Here is a 21,700-nt window from a genome sequence, read left to right as displayed (position 1 = left end):
CTCCAGAGACCTTCTCAACTGTGAACACATTCTCTTGGTATGACACCTACTTTTTATGATCAGAACTGAGACTCTCCCACTAAAATGCTTTCATTTGTAAGATATGTCATTACTGCACATGGAATTTAGTAGCAGCAACCAGTTTTTACGAGGCTTAAGATTCTAAACAGCAGGTGTTACGAGGGGCTACTGATAAGTCCTTGGCTTTGTGTTCTTTTTTTGTTTCTATGGTAACAAATGTTACATCACATGAAAGTGTTATGTGTGTGATATATATGTTTTCCAAATTTTGTGTGTGTAGCTTAAGGCAACAGTGATCTAAGCATGCAGGAAAACAAAATGGCGGACTCTAAGGCGATATTCACAGCAAATGAGAGCAGAGGAGTGATAAAATTATTTTTTCTGCAAGGAAAGTCCGCAAAGGATATTCATGGTGATATGTCGTAGATATTGGGGGATCAATGCCTCTCATATTCTATAGTTAAAGGCTGGGTTGCCAAATTTAAAACAAGCGCTTCAGCACCAATGATGAGTAATGTTCTGGACGACCGAGAGTGGTTGTTGTTCTGGAGATCGTCAATGCTGTGCACAATCTCATACTGGAGAATCTGCAAATTTCTGTTAAAGGAATAGCAGACATTATGGAGATTTCTCGTGAACGTGTTTCTGTCATTATCCATGAACATTTGAACATGAAGAAGCTATCTGCAAAGTGAGTCCCTAAATGTTTGACAACATCAGAAAAGCATGATAGTGACAACTTCCTGGTCCATTTGTCAGCGTTTCTGGACTGATAACAACTTCCTGGACTGACTAGTCACTATGGATAAGATCTGGATTTATTTGTATGACCCTGAAACCAAGGACAGTCAAAAGAGTGGAGGGACAGTGGTTCTCCTGGTTCAAAGAAGTTCAGGGTGCAACAATCAGCCACTAAGGTGATGGGGTCTGTGTTCTGGGATAAGGAGGGTATTCTGCTAGTGGACCACCTTCAAAATGGTTCCAACATCAATGCAAGGTATTACACTGAACTTCTGGACCAATTAAAGGCAGCTCTGAAGTCCAAAACCCTATCTGGCCACTTACATCTAAAAAAGAACCACTCTTGTCTCCAGTTCAGGTGCGGTTTGCAATTAAGCTCTGTTGACTTCAATGGAACTGAGTTGCAAAACCCCATCAAAACTGGAGACAAAAGACTGTCTCTGGAAGAAAGTGACCAAGTTTTTCTAACATTGGATAACCCCTTTAAGGCCCCCCGTGTACCCACATAATAGTTAGGTATGCTCCATGCCTCTATAAAGTAGTAAGGTACCTTTATAGTATTAGGCCCCTCTATGAAGTCCCCATATATTATCAGGCATCTATGTGCACCAACATAGAGTCTCCTCTCTGCAGCCCCCCAAATAGTGTGCCCCCCCCACCCCGTGCAGTCCCTTTGTAGTATCATGCTCTCTCTTACTGTAGCTCTCAGATACTACCTGACTCCCCCCTGTGCTGCCGCACATACGGTATAAGCCCCTCTGTGCAACCCCCACACAGTATCTTTCCCTCTCTTGCAGCCCTGTTTAGTATCAATCCCTCTCCTGTAGCCCTCTTTATAGTATCAGTTCCCTCCTGCAGCCCCCACATAGCATCAGTCCCTACCCTGTAGCCCCATAGAGCATCAGTCTATCCTCTGCAGCCCCAACATCCAATCAGTCCCCAATACAGCCCCCAAATAGTATGCATTTGCCTCCTGCAGAAACCATTTAGTATGAGTATGAGCCCCCTCTTTAACCCCCATTTGGTATCACCCCCCCTGAAGCCTCATTTAGTATCAGCCCCCCCCCCCCTCTCCCCAGTTCCTATTTAATCAGTCCCCTGCAGCCACCATTTAGTATCAGCCACTCCAGTCCCTATTTATTCGGCCCCCCTCCCCCTGCAGCTACCATTTGGTATTAGTGTCTCCATTGTGCTCTGTGCCTCTTTGATCCGTTACACAGTTATGTCAGTACATCGGGCCAAAGCAGAGCGGCAGTTTTTGCCCGCAGTCATAATGTTGCCTGCGGTCACAAGAGTGATTGACAGTGCAAGGAGCCAATGGCTTCTCATGCTGTCAATCAGGGTACCCTATTTAACTATAAGCATGTTGCAGACCCCTAAGGCAGGCCCTGGTCTTATTTTTAGAGAAACACGGTATAGCTGACCTACAACATCAAGCACTTCCAGTCAATGGAAAAAAGGTGTTCCATTAGTCAAATAAAGTACCAGACCCTAGAGAACAATTCCCATTGCATATAACACCCCCTGAGGGAAGCAAATTGCATTCTTATAAATGAAACAAATTCCATACAATGAGCACATTGCCAGGAAGAGATGTTTATAAGGTAATAATCAATTGCAGACTTGCTTCATTCACCCCACTTTTACAAGTCTGAAATTAGAAAGGAATAAATCAGTTGTGACTACAATTAGCATTCAGCAATGTCTTTGCTGGGGCTGGTTATGGTAAACATAATAGATTGCAGCCTATACATCTAGCCTAAAAAGGAATAATATCATATGGTTTACCTTGTATGAAGCCAATAACTAATATAATATCAGGGGGAAAACTTTTCCTTCAGATAGAGAAATTCAGTTTTTTACTAAAAAAAAAAAAGATTGCCTAGGCTCAAAAATAATTGCTTACTAAAATGTTGTTATTGCCTTATAAATACAATGTATGGCCATGTTCACACATGGTATAACACCGGCCGCTCTGCGCCTGCATCCCAATTCACCGCTGCACACAATGGAGGGTGTGTCAAGAGCCGCATGCTCCATTGTGTGAACTGACATGTCCGTGCAGCCGCTATTTAATGAATAGCTGCCGCAGAAAACTGACATGTAATTTTTTCGTCCGGCTGGATTACATTAATTCAAATACAACATATGTTTAGCATAAATCACGCCCGTTGTTGCAAACTGCAACAACGACTGTGATTTATGCCAAACATACGTTGTGTGAACATGGCCTATGTTTGTATGGTATATAATGTACATGTACTGTGCCATGGTACTTGGAGTACTGTTATTTTCTGTTGTGGTAACTGACAACGAGAATAATTGTTTGTTTGCTTTTTTGCTGTCAACTAACAGGACGGGGTGCCAGCACCAGCATAGGCCCAGGAGGAGCCCAGCATTGATGTATAGATTGTGATGCTTGTGTAGAAGGAGCATAGAGATACTGGTAAAAGGTGTGTTTTTGCCCTAAAGGACTGTGATCAGAAAAACCATGTGTGGTGTCAAGTAAACCTGCAACTTTCCTGTATAAACTGGACTCTGACGATTACAGGTGCATTTGTGAGCTAGAAGCCACCATAGGCTTGTTCATTGGGAAGCATCAGTGGACTAAAAACAAAAGAGGCAGTGGGATGGATGGACAGAGTGCCATGACATGGTAAAGACCCTGCATAGTGAGTCACCTCCTGTGCTCCCAGGATACCTATTATGTAAAAGTTGTCATGTAGATTTTGCCAAGCAATGCCTGGAGTCAGTTGGGGTAGAGCCCTCAAATATATTGCAAGGATAAGTGATGACTCAACTCCTGCTTGAAAAATGAAAGTTGTTTTGTAAAGTTGAACAGTGAACTATTAGCTATGACAAGTCCTGAAAAGCTATGTAAGGTTAAGAGCCCTTTTACACCAAGTGGCAAACAGCCAAATCAGGCCGATTCAGCAGATTACCACTCCGTATAATAGAGACAACGATCAGCTGATAACAACGATCATAGGATGATCATGTCTTTTGGTCTGGACCTAAAATCATCAGCCGCTAACCATGCATTGCTAGGTGTAATAGCAATGTGCTGCCAATAACTCATGATTGAATAAACTGGCATACATTACCTGTCCATGCTCCCAGTCTTCTCCTGCCCTCTGCTTTTACTCCCGACACATGGCTTTAGCTTTGAAGCGGTCTCTGAGCTGACAGGTCGCTTAGCCAATCACTGGCCCCAGTGATCCTGGCCAGTGATTGGTTGAGCAGCCTGTCAGCTCAGAGATCATTTTGAGTCTACAGCAGCGGCACCAGGAGTGAGAGCAGAGGACAGGAGAAGACCGGAAGCGTGGGCAGGTAATGTATTCCAGTAAAGGGCAAGGGCTCCACAGACATCGCTATTGATGTCCGTGCAGCCCTTTCTGCATCATCAAGACGTGTATTAGGCTCAGTAAACAAGCGTCAATCTAGCAGATCGGCACTCGTTTACATTATGGATCAGGCTGCCAAGGGCCCATCTAATAGGACCATAACACTGTCAAAAGGTATGTCTAAACTTAACACTGGTGAGATCAACATCACAGACAGGGCATTCTTTATGGTAAGAGCCCTGAGACTATGAAACATACTGCCACATGATATTTTGATGGCTGAATAAACAAGTTTAAGAGGGGTCTGAATGCCTTTCTTGAAAAATATAATATGATTATGATTATTCTTATTATTAGTTGTAGTAGATTTCTGGAGATAGGACACCAATCCAGGGATTTAATTTCATTGTTCATATTTGGAGTTATGAAGAAATATAAGGGTTTTTTTTTGTTGTTTGCCTTCCTCAACACAATTGGGTTGTAGGTCGAACTTGATAGACTGGATGTCAAAAACACTGGGTTATCGTAATTCCTTCTAGAGTGCATAAAACCATACACGGCCTCTGTGAAGAGATGATTCAGATACAGTTTGAGGGGCGCACAGAACAGAGACTTCCTCTAGAGATATGAGTAATAAGCTTCCTTGAGTAAAGTGCTATTTGTAAAAAATGTATGACCTGATACTTCAATGGATGACCATGAAAGGGAACAGTTATCCATTTCCCTCACTCACCCAACCCAGAAGAGTAGAGAGGTGAGATGGTAACATATGACTGCTTGGAGGGGAAAAAAGATGTGTTTGTTTACTGGACTGCTATGAAACATAGAAAGTGCCCAGGTATTCCTGGTATGTCAAGCAAGGGGAAAGACTGGAATTTATCGAGGTAAAAGAAGGAAGATACAACACGGCTAAATAGACAAAGCTGTGGAAACTAGATCCCTCAAAGTGCCTCAAAGCATCCTTTTTTAAGATCAGGTTTGAGGTTTTAACTTTGGGGAAAGAAAATTCATGGAAACTTTAATGAATGAGTTTACACTGACAATTGATCTTGAACCTATACTTTGGTTCCTGGCATCCAAATAGGCTAGCTTGAAAACAGACAAATATGCTGTAGTCAGCAGGGCCTTAATGGTGTACGATTGAGGACTAGTGTACAAATTTTAACGGAGAGGTGGTGTGTTGACCTCACCTCATTAAAAATTGTCCTATACTAATCAGCACTGTTCCAGAGCTCCACTTCCAAAGTTTAACATGCCGACAATAGTTACATCTGGAGAAACTAAACGGGAGGTAAAAGTTTTACTTCTATCCTTCACGTAGAAAAACTTCAGTACATGTTTTACTTTAGGGCTATGCGCACACACCGTAAAATAAAAACATAAAGGAAAAATAGATATAAAATTTCTAATTATTTTCTAAAATTAAAGTCTACGAAAAAAAGTCTGTGTACAAATTGTAACATACAGTGGTGCCTTGGATTACGAGCATAATTTGTTCCGGGACCGCGCTTGTAATCCACTCTTAAACCAAAGCAAATTTTCTCATAAAAAATTACTGATATGCAGACAATTGGTTCCACACCCCAAAAATGATGATTTGTTATTCTGAATAACATGTAAAACAAATGAAACAAACATTCAAAGACAGCAGAATATATGATACTATAAGTTACTATACAGTAATGGAGAGTATGGGAGACAGAGACTGCAGGGAGCATGAGGGAATGAGCAGGGCAGATGTGGGCACATACATGCAGCACTCTCTGTCCGGGAAGAGAGGAGTTACAGCTATGAAGAGATTACCTCCATAGTCCTGTCCCCTAATGTGAGCCCCAGACTGAAGTGGATCTGCTATGATTTGGAAGGTGAGTGAGACTTCCTGGGTCAGAGTACAGAGCTGTAGACCCCGCTATGCAGACTATGCCCCTCCTCCACTCGCGCTCCCACCCAGTACAGGGAGCTCTTAAACCAAAGCAATGCTCTTAAACCAAGTCACAATTTTGAAAAACTGAGTTCCTAAACCAAAACGCTCTTAATCCAAGTTACTCTTAAACCAAGGCACCACTGTGTATATATATATATTATTTTTTTCCCAATGTGTGCACTGACATATTTTTCCATAGACTGCTGCAGTTAGCAAACTGGGAATTCCCTGTTAGCCTTGTATGGAAATTACTTAGAATGAACATACTGGTGCCCACTGGTTTGTACAGCCGTTTTCCACTAAGAACTGCTTTTATAGGGCCTCTGTACATTCACAGTATGGTTAGAAGCATTTACTTCTCATGCTGACACAACACCTAGAGCAGTACCACCTCTTAATCCACCTGCGGCTCTGTAATCACATCCTAGAAGTCTGAACCTTCATCTGCCCACACCTCGATGTTGCTTTGACTATAGCAATAATAAATATAATTTAATAATATAATATAATTACCCCACTTTTTCTATTTTTGGAAAAATAAAGTAAACATAATAAAATATACTACTGAAACCACACAGTAAGCAACTTAAACAAAAAGAAAACCACATGCCAGCATTATAGTTTTTGGGTTACATGAAATCCCCCATAAATAAAATAAAAGGCAATGGAAAAGTCCAATCTATGCAAAAAATGGTACCAATCAAATCTACAGATCACTATGCGAAAAAATTATCACTACACGGCTTTACAGCTGGACAAATTAAAAAGGTATGGAAGCCACATATGGTTGTACTGTGCAGTATTTTTGCTGCTCCAATTTAGCACCCTCTTCTTTAACTAGTTGGTGTATAATAAAAACTGACTTACAAATAAAGGTTCATTTCATGGTAACTAGATTTGGGTAAGACACAGCAATAAAAGAAGACTGAGTCTGGGGGAGAGGGTAACACTAGAAGAGAAATAAACGTCAAATTCTTCTTTAAATTATTCTTTTGAGTATGACTGTATTGTAAGAGGACAGTAAATTTGGCTTCATAGACATGTTAATAAAATGGTCGGTATAAATGTATTGACAGTCTGAGTAGCACAAAGGCTTGTAATTTGTGTTGAGTGCTGAATAACCAACCAGAAAGCTATTATGAGGGGCTTTTACTGGAACCTCTGTTTTTAGAAAGGATTTCCTGGAAACCCTGATGACTGACCACCTGCTTCATAGTGCCATCCATTGCCATTTCATCTCCAAGACATTGCCTAGTCAGTATTATGGGCAACAAAGGGATTGGGAAAAAAAACATTTGCTGCTCGATTGCCAGACATAACTAAAGCATGTGATCTGTAATACATTGCAGGGCAGGGGTCTGAGTTGTTTCCTGCAAGCAATGAAACACGTGGACACAAGGAATACATCTGATAAAAAGGAATGTATCACAGTATTATTTTTTTATTTGGTTCTATTGGTAACTGGTCTATTGGCAGACTGCCATTGCTTACCATAACAAATAGTATACATTTTTAGTATACAGTTATAAAGAAAGTGTAGTAGACTAAGTTTTAGAGATGAGCAAATTTACAGTACAAACTAAGCAAATCGCTTTGTTCGGTCAGCAATCTGCTTATCAGCCTGCTGCTTTTGAAGTCTATCCTGCTCGCTCTGTGCTGCTCCACCATGGGTGCCTGGGAAAGCTGGATCCATTCCTGGGAAATTTCTCCCAGGACTGGATCCAGCTTTTCCAGGCACCCAGGGTCAAGTGGCAGTGATTCGCTTAATTTGTACTGTAAATAGTCCATTCCTATTAAGTTTTTCAATACAGTTATCCCACTGCATACTGTACAAATGCATGTCCAACAGACATACGGTCATTGGTCAAATGCATGGCAATTAAAGTGAATGGTGTATACATCAGAAGATGTTTGTGGCATATACAGTGGATCAGATCAAATAACTAGAACAGCTCTATTATCACATAGTCAAGTTAAACTTTTCCAGGAACACCCACTATGACAAGTATTGTCCTCTCTTTTTCTCAGTCATGTAGCTATCACTGTTTGTTCTAAAAATCTGTTTTTTTTCTTATAGGTTAATGATATGTCTGATGTCACGGGGTTCCAAAAGGTGATGATTGTTGGTGTAGGTCTGAGTTGATGAATTGATGATTGTGTCGAGTTCTCCTTGATCACATCCTTGTATACAGAGACCAACAAAACTTCTGCAGAAAAAAGTAGCTGGTCAAAAGTCAAAGCTTAAAGGGGTATTCCAGGAAAAGTGAGATTTTGTCAGATTGTAGTCAAAAAACAAAAAACTATGGGCCCTTAAATTACTGTAGAGATAAATACAAGTTTAAGGGCATCAGTATCAGTAAAACCATCAGGTATGCACTGCACAAAGATGATATCCATGGCAGAGTTGCAATAGCCAAGTCTTTGTGGACACCACAAAATATATAACAAGGGGGGAGATTTATCAAACATGGTGTAAAGTGAAAGTGAAAAGCCCCCGGCAACCAATCAGATTCCACCTGTCATTTTCCAAAGAGTCTGTGAGGAATGAAAAGTGGAATCTGATTGGTTGCTAGGGGCAACTGAGCCACTTTCACTTTACACCATGTTTGATAAATCTCCCCCCTTAGGGTGCCCTCACTCGTACCGGATCCGCAGCGGATTTCGCGCTGCAAGTTTTCAGCGTAATCCGCTGCGGATCCATGAACTTTGAAGGTCTATGGGGGTTACATATCCGCAACGGAATTTTCAATCCACTGCGGATATGTAAGCCGGCCCCTTTAACCCCCCGCCACCCGAAGCCCCCGGCCTGGAGCATACATTACCTGCTCAGCGCCGCGGCTGCAGTAAAGCTGCCGGCTCCACTCGCTCCTCGTCAGTCAATCAGTGCTGCCATGCACTGATTGGCTGATGGGGAGTGAGGGGAGCCGGGAGCTTAACTGAAGCCGCGGCGCCGAGCAGGTAATGTATGCTCCAGGCCGGGGGCTTCGGGTGGCAAGGGGTTAAAGGGGCCAGGTCACATACAGGCAGCGGAATGAAAATTCTGCTGTGTGTATGTGACCCATTCAGCTTCACATTACCAGGATCCACAGCGGATTTCGCTGCAAACTCCGGATCCGGTACCCTTAAGAAGTTTAAAGGGGAACTCCACATAAGGGAAAAAAATATATATTAAAAGTACATTAAAAGTTATATAGATGTGTCTATACAATGTATTACCATATCTGTACGGTTCTGTTACACTGGTAGCTGATAGAAATCCAGGAAGTGAAAAAAAATGGCTTCTGTGCCAATTCACATTGTCTTCTGTTCCCACTGCTCTCCCCCCTTAGAAGACCAATCTCCCATGCCTCTGTCTCACATTGGATGTGTTTGCTGAGCTCAGGCTGATGATGCAGACAGGGGGCAGGGCGTGATGTCACAGGAGGCTTGGCTGGATCCCCCAATCCCCAGAGTGATTCACCATCTCTGACCAGCCAGAAGCAGGTGCAGCAACGACTGAGGACTGTGATGAACAGCTGAGGGAAAGCATTGCATTCTGGAACCAGTACTGTATTCTGGGAACTGCTCAACCAGAAACACAATGCAGAACAAAAGCCCCCCCCCCCCCCCCCCCCCCCCCCCCCCCCCCCCCCCCCCCCCCAAAAAAAAAAAAAAACTTTTGGTAGTTTCAAAACTGCGATGGACAGGTAAGAAACAAAAGAATAAAAGAAGTAATTTTTTAACCTCTACCTGGAGTTCCCCTTCAATGGTGCAAACATCACAGAACATGAACACTGAGACATGGAAACATGTGATATGGTCTGATGAGTCTAGCTTTCCCGATTTCCTACTTCTGGGTGTGTGTATGTCGGGAGACAGACATACAGAATGAACACTGGCCTAACTCCAAATAATTATAAACCCACTTTCACATTCCCTTTTTGTTCTCTTTTTCCCACACATCAAATGAACCTAACCCAATGACACATTTTCTCGGTTATTGCACACTAAAATTAGTATACACATGTACTTTTTAATTATTGCATCCCTCCTTCCCAATTATCCAACAATTAGTAAGGCACATTGCCCTGAAGCTTGAGTTCTATTCAGTGCTTATATCTAGAGAACATTTCACAATGAGTCAGCAAATGCCACATTCTTTAGGTGACATGTAACTTCTGGAATTATGAAAATATGTGAACATCCTGGTTTATGTTTATTTATTGAAAGAAAATAGACAATAAATAATTATTCATTGTGGTCTGTGTAGAAACATAGCCTTTGGAACAATGTTCCTGCATCCAATCCCTGCATTAGATTTATTGAGAGCAAATAGTAGCAGTCTATTGTTTAACATATTTTAAGGCATTCCTTTGGCCTGAGGCAGGTGGATGTACATTTTGACTCATCAAGGTGCATTTTTTTATTATGATTAATGTATCATATAAAATGTAACAAGGGTTTATTCATTGTATGAAATCTTTGGACTTCTGGACATTAAACCAATAGAATACATTTACTACTAATTTCTGATAAAGGGGAACCCCAGAGAAAAAGATTGGTCTTTAAGTCAACTCGTGTCAGAAAATTAAACAGATTTAGATTATTTCTACTTCTATTTCTATTTCTACTACTATTCCAGTACTTATCAGCTACCGTATGTTCTGCAGCAAGTGGAGTTCTCTTTCCAGTCTTCCAAGGTATGTTCACACGCTGTATGAGACCGGCCCTTCCGTGACCCAGCCGGGTCACGGAACAGCCGGTCTCATTAAAGATCATCCCGGCCGGTACTGCAGTACCAGCCGGATGATCTTTAGCGCTGCTGAGTTCTGATGCAGGAACATCTATGCGTGCCTGCATCAGAACTCTCCACCCCACACAATGGAGCAGGCGGCCAGAACCGCTCGCTCCACTGTGTGCACTGAAAGGGTTTTCTGTGGCCGCAGAAAACTGACATGTCAGTTGTTTGCGGCGTTGCTAGAGATCCCGTGTATACGCTCCAGCAGGGATTCCATAGACGGCAAGGTAACGTATATTTTCGTATTTATCAAAGCCGTTGTTGCAATCGGCAACAACGGCCATACTTTTACGAAAATATACGTTGTGTGAATAAGGACTTACACAGTACTCTTGGCTTCCACCTCTGTCCCTGTCAGGAACTGTCCAGAGCAGTAGCAAATCCCCATAGAAAACTCCACATCCTGCAGGACATACAGCAGCTAATAAGTAGTTTACATACCTGTATAACTTCCTGAAACCTGTTGATTTAAAAATTAGTATTTTTTTCTCTGTGTACCCCTTTAAAATGTTGCAAAGTCCAAAAAAATGCTAATAAAAAAAAAAAGAAAATTGATTCAAATAAAAAAGGATCTTGAGTAAAATTACACCAGACAATGTGTTAAAATCTTCTATTTGGGAAATAATTGGAACGGCACTGTGTAATAATTCTTAGTGGAAAGTACTCTTAATAGACAGATTATTAAACATGCATATTTACAAGGAAATCTGAATAAATCTGAATAATAAAAGATGAATAAATGAATGTTTGCTTAAAGAGAATTAGTAACTGATGCAAATCTTTTTCATAATTTAGACTTTTGTTTTCATTAAGATAGCTATGTGGATGAGACTAGAATGATTAGATATAAAAGCATTTTCTAATTTCCCCAATAACTGCATGAAACCATTAACTAGTATCATTCCTCTGGGTCTAAACATGACAGATGTACAAACTTTTCAATTATGCTTTTTCACTCTTTATGGATTCTGGACTGCAAACCAATAGAATGCATGTTTCCCAATTCTGACTTACAGATATTGATGTAAAATACTAACCAAAGCACGTCTATGAGAAAGTGGCCTTCAAGGGGTTCTCCGGGTAAATGTCATACTTAGCCATGCTGCCGGGGGGGGTTCCTTGGGACATGTCTTTAATGTATACTTACCTGTCCCGCTCCCCTGTCGCTGCCAGTTCCTGGGCTATTCTGTCTCCGTCACTGTCAGTGTTTTTTTTTTACTTCCGATCAAGTCCTGTTCCCATATGAAATGGTCGGTCAGCATAGACTCTACTTTCTAGTGGGAGTGGCACATCATTGGATGTTTCCAAAACGCTGAAAGCGGTGGGGGAGTGGGACAGGTAAGTATACATTACTGACATGTTCACAGTAGCCCCGGCAGCATGGCTAAGTATGAGTTTTTCTTAGACAACTGGATCTCAGCAGTTAACCCTATAGATGCTGCGATCAATGCGATTGCAGCACCTATAGTGCTGCAAGAAGAAAGAATCCTCCCTTCGCTCCGCATCGGGGCTGTGCTGTGAGATTGCAGAGCCCCGATGGTTGCTGTGATGTCAGGAGGTTTTCAGCACTGCACTGATCAGCACTGCACTGATCAGCACTGCACTGATCAGCACTGCAATGCAATATGCCTGTAATCAGGCAATTAGTGAAGTCCCGATGGTGGGACAATAAATTAAAGTGTAAAAAAAAAACACACACAAAAAATAATATCAATAATAAAGTTACATTTATATATAATCCCCATAGCCCCCAATACAATGATAAATGTTGGAAAAATAATAAAATAAAAAAGTACACATATTTAGTATTGCTGCGTGTGTAATGGCACTAGCAACAAAATTATTACATGATTAAACCTGCGTGGCGACCGCAGAAAATTTAAAATGAGAAAAATTCTAATTTTATCTTTTTTTAATTAAAAAAATAGCATTTTTTACTAAAAATGTTTTGCATATCAACAAAAATTTACCACTAACCTAAAGTACAAAAAGACACAAAAACAAAAAGTTATAGCATCACGTAGCTACAACCACATGAAGTGAGTTGGATTTAAAAAATGGGCTCTGGTCCTAAATAGAGATGAGCAAGCTTTTCAAAAGTTCGTTCCGACCGGACTTCCGGATTTGTTTGAAAAGTTTGACCGAATTTCAGATTTCTTCGGATTTCATAGTTTAAAGCATCTGTTTGATATGGGTGTAGTGTATTTGGTTGAATTTAGGGCTCTACATGTCAGGAACATCATTATCTTTTCAATATCTCAAAGTCAATTTTTTTTTTTTAGACTTCAATATTCACCATTACAGGGTCTATGCAGGAAATTCACCGTTACAGGGTCTATGCAGGAAAAAGGTCACAAATGCAGTGAAGGAGCAGTCTCTCCACTACACTATCGCAAGAGTCCAACTATAGAACTTGTATATCTGTATAGCACTTTTTTTTAGAGTTTTATTCTACACACATGCAAAAGGTGTATAGTTGTGCCTCAGGAAAACACCTATGTCATATACACTCTTCCAAGGGTCCAACTATAGTACTTGTATATCTGTATAGCACTTTTTTTTAGAGTTTTATTCTACACACATGCAAAAGGTATATATTTGTGCCTCAGGAAAACACCTATGTCATATACACTGTCGCAAGGGTGACAGTATAGTACTTGTATATCTGTATAGCACGTTTTTGTTCTGTGCACCCTTTGCTCTCCTATGCCTAATCTATCTACCTATCTATCTTTCGCCCTCTCTATTTTTCTCTCTCAATCACTATATGTTTCTCCTCTCCGCTTTCCTGGTAATCTTTTTGTCTTTGCTTTTGTACAATATCTTCTCAGTGCAGCAGCAGCAGCATTTTGTCTCTGACGAGTTCTGTGCACTGCTAACAGTCTCCTTCCTCTCTCTGTGCAGACTGCGTCGTGCGGTCATGTGACCGCTCCTCTTAAAGCAATACCGACATCACACAGGGGGTGGGCTTGTGCAACATTCCTGCTGATTGGATGTGTTCCGGGCATCATGGCTTTTCCCGCCAAGAACACTTCTTGCTTTCTAAAATGGTGGCTGCCATTTTAGAAAGCAAGAAAAATAAATAAATAAATTCGGAGCGGACTTCCAAAAATCCTAACCGGATCCCATACCGGACGAACCGGTATGATTCCAGCAGGTTCATCCAACTCTAAATTGCATGGGGGCTCCCCGACTCTCCTCTGACAGATGATGTCAGAGAGAAGGGTCAGGCATGTTGGATTTCAACTGGCTGACCCTTTTGTTCTTGGAGAAATAAGCTGACACCAAAGCTGTCTGGTGGCAGCCTACCCTCCTTTTTTCATAGAGAACACATAAACATTCAGCCGTGCAGAACATTCATGTGTATAGTGAGATACGGAGAGATGGCTGTCAGGCTAAGTTAGGTTCAGTTTAAACCACTTTTTGGCATTTTAAATTTGGTCACAAAAAAGGAACATGTTCTGTACTGTATAGAAATCCATACTATTCTATCACATCCCTTGGGTGCCAGAAAAGATCAATATCTGGGAATATTCAGAGGTCATTTCACAACACCTTGAACCCTTTATCATGTTCCTAAACGATCTGCAGTGTGGCAGGGCATATTATCCTGCTTAAGGGTCCGTTTACACAGAAAGATTATCTGACAGATTATCTGCCAAAGATTTAAAGCCAAAGCCAGAAATGGATTTGAAAAGAGGAGAATTCTTAGGCTTTCCACTATGACCTGATCTTTGTTTATAGTCCGTTCCTGGCTTTGGCTTCAAATCCTTGGCACATAATCAGATAATCTTTCTGTGTAAACGGACCCTTAAGAAACCACCGCCATTATAAAATACTATGGGTAAGATCTGGGTTAATATACAGTTTCTGTACTTGCCTTATATTAGACCTATAAAAGGTTATTTCCCTTCACTTTGACCCTTGAAAACAACTATTTTATACCCTAAAATAAGGTTTAATTATGCAGACTATTTTTTTCATTATTTTTGTTTTTGGGCTGGTTTTGGCCCTTTTTAGACATCTTTCAACTGTTCTAATCTGTTTCCTTTATCTTTTTATAGATTTTTTATTTAACTTTTTTACATGTGGGCTGCCATCTTGCCTGAGCTGTTTTTAGTCGCATGCTTTACAGCAAACCTCATGAACATAGACGACAATAGACAGAGTCTGTTCCCTTGAGATAATTGTGAAACATTACTGGACGTACTCTGTGACCTTTGAAGAGGTAACTCTGCAGGGCGCTGCTAATGTATCTACTGCTGTACAGATCACTTTAAAGCAGCCTCCTCTTCTCACCACAGGCAGAACAGGAAGTCTCAGCTTTTTGTTGGTGATAATGAAAACTGCAAGATTTTAGGATTATTTTAAAATATAGATAGAAAATGGAAAATTTGTAAAAAGGCACGAAAATTCTTTAAAATGTCACTTTCATATTTTTTTATTTATTTTTTTGCAGAAGTCAACAGTACAGGCGATTTTAAGAACCTCTCTAACTGCTTTTATTAGGCAAATATGCCCTTATCTGCATTCAAAAATACTTTCCCCAGGTCCCCCCTCCCTCCTCTCTCTCATCCACTGCTCATTATCAGGAAATCTCGACTCTTTTACATCAGTCGAGCCCTGTGTTACCTATGGAGAGGGGAGGGGGAGGAGGGAGATTAGTCGCTAGCAGAGAGCAGAGAACAAAGGATTACACAGTAGGAGCTGTGTGAAAACCGATATTTAGAGGTCAGAGAGGTCAGTGCTGACTTTAGAGGAGATAGCCCAGTGATGTAGCTGTAAATTAACTCTTTGTTGTCCTGTTTTGGCGCCTCATCTCCCTTAACCCCTGCCCTCTCCATAAGAGAACCATGAAGACAGGAGGGGAGATTTTTCGGCTAATAAACCCAATTAAAAAGTTTCTTAAAATTGTCTGTACTATTGATTTGCTGAAAAAATAAATAAATAAAATAAACGACAGTGACACTTTAAAAATATATTTAACATAAAAACATTTTTTAAACATATAATTTTCTGATTTTCACATTTTAAAGACCATGATCCGCCAAAATGCACAATGCCAGCTGACGCTTTGCTGCTTGTTGCCGCTGACTTCAATGGGCCACAATCTAAGGAACGTCTGGGCAGCCCCTCCTGCTGCTCCCTGCTATAAAAAGTCGCTAATGCGTTTGTTAAATGTAATATATATATACTGTTAATGATAAATGTGTATAATAGAGACATTACAGACATTTTAGATGGATAATTAGAGAAGAAAAGAAACAATGCATGCCTACATAGACCCACAATCTGCCCCCCTTAAACCGCTTGTACCATCGGATAATCCAAGATTTGTCCTGGGGTTTGTTCAGCAGGTGATGCAGTACAACTTTTAAACTTGCAGCCCTGTGTCAAATTGGTGTGGCCTTGAGTGCCTGTGCACTCCGTCCCTCCTCTCCATCCTCTTCACCATTAGGAATGCCCCTGGGCAGGATTTCTGCCCTTGAGGTGGTGCAACTGAACAATTCAAGAGAAAACAACTAGCCAAGGACTGTGGGGAAATAATGACAGAAGGTTGGGCAGGCTGTACAGAGGGGATCAGAGATGCAATGAGGTCAGAAGCAAAGGAAAAGCGCTCCTATATAAGTTTTTTTATATAATTATATGTTTGACAAAACGTAATTAAATGAATTGTTTGCTGTGTTTAGTGATTTTTTTGTTTAGTAATTTGCTGCAGGACAGTACTGCTTGCAGTGTTGTTTAACACATTCATTAAAGAAAATATGGCTGGCAGGAGAAAAAAATTTAAAATAACATTCAGAATACCTTTTAAAGTGAAATACAATATATTCTGACTGATTCACAAAACCACAAATTCTCCTTAGGGGTTGACATTTTTTATATTGTGGGCAGTTTAATCCGGTTGCTTTAATGTCTTCGGCGATGAAGTCATCATGGCACGTCTCCAGAGAAGGAAGGAGACATTTATCCATGTCTCTAAAATGTCTCATTCTTACCCCTGTGCACTGCTTTAACATTTTCCAATCATGTAGTCTAGAAGTTGAATATATATATATATATATATATATGTGTGTGTGTTTGTGTGTGTGTGTGTGTCTTACGTTGTTTCAGAGAACAGTTACTGGTTGGGTTACTATTCTTGTTTATGACATACACAGTGTTGTTCCTTATTCAATGAAAGAGGCAATTAATTTACTAGAATGGTAACCTAGTGTGAATAAATAGATTCCATGTGTAATATACTACATTAGTAGGGAAGAAAGTACAGAAAATGATTCTTAACAGTTATTCACACAACACAAAGGCGGACGCTTTTTCTATTTAAAAAGACATCCGTTATTACCGCAATTTAACTGACTGCAATGCATTAAAGTCAATGGGATGATGGACATCCAATGCACACAGTGTATAAAATAACGGACGTTGTCTGCGCAGTCCTCAAAATAATAATCATTAGTTATGAGCAAATTGTGAAATATTCAATTCGATTGGATTCGATTCGAATAGCTCCGGATATTCGACTATTTGATCGAATATCGAATCCCATTACAGTCTATGGGAGAAACATCCTTGGGACTTGGAAATTAAGATTTGACCACTAGGAGGTCACCAAGTGCCCAATGAAACCTCAGGAAATGATCCCAACACCTCTGGAATGCATATGGGACAGCAGGGGAAGCATTCTGTTCACACAATGTTGAAATTGAGTGGATGGCCGCCATTTAATGGCAAATATTTGCTGTTATTTTAAAACAACGGCTGTTATATTGAAATAATGGCAGTTATTTACTGTTATATGGCGGCCATCCACTCAATTTCACCATTGTGTGAACAGATCCTTTCTGTGTTTTCAATCCACTCCCGGTTTTGGTTGCAATATGAGGACCACAATACTGACTGAAATATACGTAGTGTGAACCCAGCCTAACCTTTTATTCACACGTTGTAACAGTGCGGCTGTATTTGCGGCTGTAATTGTGCGGCGGTATTTTTGGTGGTTCGTGTGTATGCTTGGAAGTATAGGATATGCGGCTGCACAGTGCACACTATGTCTGAATCTACGGCCCTATCGTAAACGGACCCGTAAAAAATGAACAAGACCATTGTTTGCGGCTGAACATGCGGCCGAGGATTGACAGGCGGTCCGTACGGAGTACTTCAAAAATAGCCGGCAATGATGCCGAATGCCGATGCCTCTAATAGTTAATATATTAAATTAATCAAAGACATTTTATTTGTAATCAAGACACTTTCGTTGGTCAATAATTTATTTCTAACGAATCCATCATTTTGCAATTAAATATACTGTTAAAAAAAATAGATATATAAATAAATGTATATTTATCTATATATTTATTTTTTGACAGTATATTGAATTGCACAATGATGGATTCGTTAGAATTAAATTATTGACCAACGGAACTGAATTTATTTCCACGAAAATGTGTTTTATTCATTAAATATTAATTAGTACAGGAAGCTCTATAAGCCGGTAATTCATATTCCTGGCAATAGAGCATTCTGTACTAATCATCACTTTACTTTAATGAAAACATCAAATGTTTCTTCTAATTATGTTATGACAATAGCATTATTAGAAGAAACATTTAGAATTATATGTGCGCTCAGCTGATTGGCTGTTCGGCTGAGCGCACATATAATGAGCCGGTCCGCAGCACAGTGACTTCATTGTGCTGCGGACCAGCGAAGAGGACACATCGGGGTGAGTATAGAGCTCTCCCCACCCCCTCCCCAGCACTGCACCCCTCCCAGCAAGGAAGGGGGGGTCAGTTAACCCCTTCCTTGCTGGGATGGGTGCAGTCTGACATCAGTCTGGCCCCCAGGGGGTTAAGGGGGATGCAATACATCCTCCCTTAACCCCTTGGGGGTCAGACTGTAAGCAGCGATCTGTAAAGATGCTGCATACTGTAAGGAGCACAACACCGCTCACAATGATGGGTGTTGTGCTCCTGTTTGTGTGTTTTTTGTGTGTTTCTCCCTTTTTGTTTTTCAGATATCGGTATCCTGGGGATTACGTCGGATTCCATGGACTACGTCGATGACCAGCGGTTGTTCTTTGAATTTTTTTAATAAAATGGTCAATGAGGGGTGTGGGGGTGTTTTTATTTGAATAAAAAAATATTTTAAACTTGTGTCTTGTCTTTATTTCTTTACTTTATAGACTTAGTAGTGGAAGCCGTCTAATAGACGGAATCCATTACTAAGTTGGGGCCTAGTGTTAGCCGGTATAAAATGGCTAACACTAACCCCCCATTATTACCCCAGTACCCAATGCCACCAGGGGTACTGGGAAGAGCCGGGTGCCAGTGGTCCCGGAGCGTCAAAATTGGCGCTCCTGGACCGGGCGGCAGCAGGCTGGTAAGATTTAGGCTGGGGAGGGCCTAAACCAATGGCTCTTCCCACCCTGGTGTTACCAGGCTGCTGTCGTTTGGTTTTTAACCCGGCTGGTTATAAAAATAGGGGGGACCCTATGCGGTTTTTTTTTTAAATAAATAAATAATTAAAAAAAAACTCTTAATTTCTATGGTGCTATTCATGCATCTTGTAAATTTGTGACGCAAAAAAAATAGGACAGGTTGTAATGTGGTCCGCAATTGCAGTACAGACTCTCCAATAGAAGTGCAAAAAGTGCAAAATTTGCTGAGAGCACGTTGCAATCTACAAAATCATCCACATTTTTGTAACATCGCCAAGCTAATTTTTGCCTTCCCATGCTACATCATTTCATTAGAATCCTGCATCACTTCTATGAAGACAATGCAATACTGCGACAGTACTACTGTAAAGCTTACGTATACGTACGTATATTTGAGGCTGTATATTTCTGGCCTCATAGCAACCAAAACCAGGAGTAGCTTGAAAACACAGAAAGGCTTTGTTCACACAATGTTGAAACTGAATGGATGGCTGTCATATAACGGTAAATAACTGCCATTATTTCAACATAACAGCCGTAGTTTTAAAATAACAGCAAATTGTCAGGAACCGGTGACACCAGACACACAGAGACAGTGAACCCTAAGCTCAGCCCCGCCCACTGACTCTACCTACTTGCCCCCCTAGGCTAAACCCTAGGGCAGCAACTGGGCGGCGGTCCCTGTACTGGCTTGGTGGGACAAAAAGACAGACAGACAAAACACAATAAAGAATGGTCGACAGTCCGGGTCACAACAATCGGGCAGCGCAGTACAAAAACACAATCCAAAAAGCAAGGTCAATAAACAGGCAATATGGTCAGAGGCAGGCAGCAAGCAGGGATAGTCAGAATACAAGGCAAAATAGTCAGAATAAACAGAGAACTAAACAGAGGCAGAAGCAGGCAGAGACAAGCTCAATAACCGGCACCAGAATGAGCCTCAGCCAAACACTTATAGGGAATAAGGAGAAACTACCAGCCCCTATTGGACAAGGCTCCTGGTTCCAAACAGAATCACCTGCGGATCAGAACTGGCAGCAGTGTAACTCCTAAATAGCCAGAGCACACAGCAGATGGGTGGGGCTGAACATCATGATAGAAATAGGCCAGTGTTCAGACAGGGTTCAGGTTACTGCACAAGACATACAAAACACTGAATATCAGCGCCATCTCAGCCGTGCAGCACGAGCTGAGGGGCGCACGGAGTTCATCCCAGGCACATTCATGACAGTACCCCCCCTTTTATGAGGGGCCACCGGACCCTCACTATATAAATCAGGAGTAGGAGGAAAATGACCTCTGACCACACAAGTTTCAGTGTCACTATCAATGTCACTATCGGTCTCCCACTCATCAGCGGAAGACTCTGGGTTACAGACAGATGAGTTACAGGCAGATTTATCATCACCAAAATTAACATTTGCATCAGGCACAGGTATGGCAGGTTTATCAGGGGAACAATATATGCCAATTTCACCAATTGTTACCTGTGCGCCCAGATGACCTTCCTGGTAGTCATCTGGACGCTGATGATGTTCTAAGCGCCTGGGACGTAAAGGGCAATGGCTGATGTAGTGACCACTGTTCCCACAGTAAAAGCACAGGCCATGATGTCGCCGAAATTCTCGTCTTGTCCTGATGTTCAATACTCCCAGCTGCATAGGTTCCTCCTCTGAGACATCAGGGGGGAGGAAAGGTTTTTCAGCAGGAAAAGAAGTGGAAGATTTGAAGAGGTCAGAGTTTGCTTTCGCCCTTTTTCTGTCACGCAGTCTGCGGTCAATACTAATGGCCAAGGCCATGGTCTCTTTAAGGGTTGGAGGATCTGGGTGACCTACCCAGGCATCCTTAATGCCCTCTGCCAATCCTTGCTTAAAGAAAGCCTTCAAAGCTGGTTCACACCAAGCAGTCACCACACAAAATTTTCTAAACTCAGAACAGTATTCCTCTGCTGGTCGCTTACCCTGATGGAGAGAGAGTAGATTGTTCTCTGCTAATGCCATGTGATCTGGTTGAGCATATATAGTACCCAGGGACAAAAAGAATTTCTCCAAACTACTCCATTCCTCCGCCTCAGGAGGGATTTTGAGAGCCCAAGCCTGAGGATCTCCCTGAAGTAGTGAGACCACAATACCAACCTTCTCCTGCTCAGAAGGGAAGTGATTGATCCGGAAAAACAACATACAAGCACCCCTAAAAGACTCAAATTTCTCCATATCACCAGAAAATCTATCAGGGAGCAACATGACCGGTTTTCTAGGCCTTTCCACCACTGGGGGCACTACCACAGAATTATTCTGGTTGACGGACAAAACTTGAACCTGTTTAGCTAGGTCTTCAACCAGGCAAGACAAAGCCTCCATTTTAGCAACCAGGTTAGAATCCATTAACTGGGTGATCTGGTTTGCCAGTTTGACCACCAGACCTCACACCCCCTCCACCCGGGTAGCAAGATC

The sequence above is a fragment of the Dendropsophus ebraccatus genome, chromosome 1, assembly GCF_027789765.1.
Source record: "Dendropsophus ebraccatus isolate aDenEbr1 chromosome 1, aDenEbr1.pat, whole genome shotgun sequence".
Lineage (NCBI taxonomy): Eukaryota > Metazoa > Chordata > Amphibia > Anura > Hylidae > Dendropsophus > Dendropsophus ebraccatus.
Note: the sequence above shows the minus strand (reverse complement) of the source record.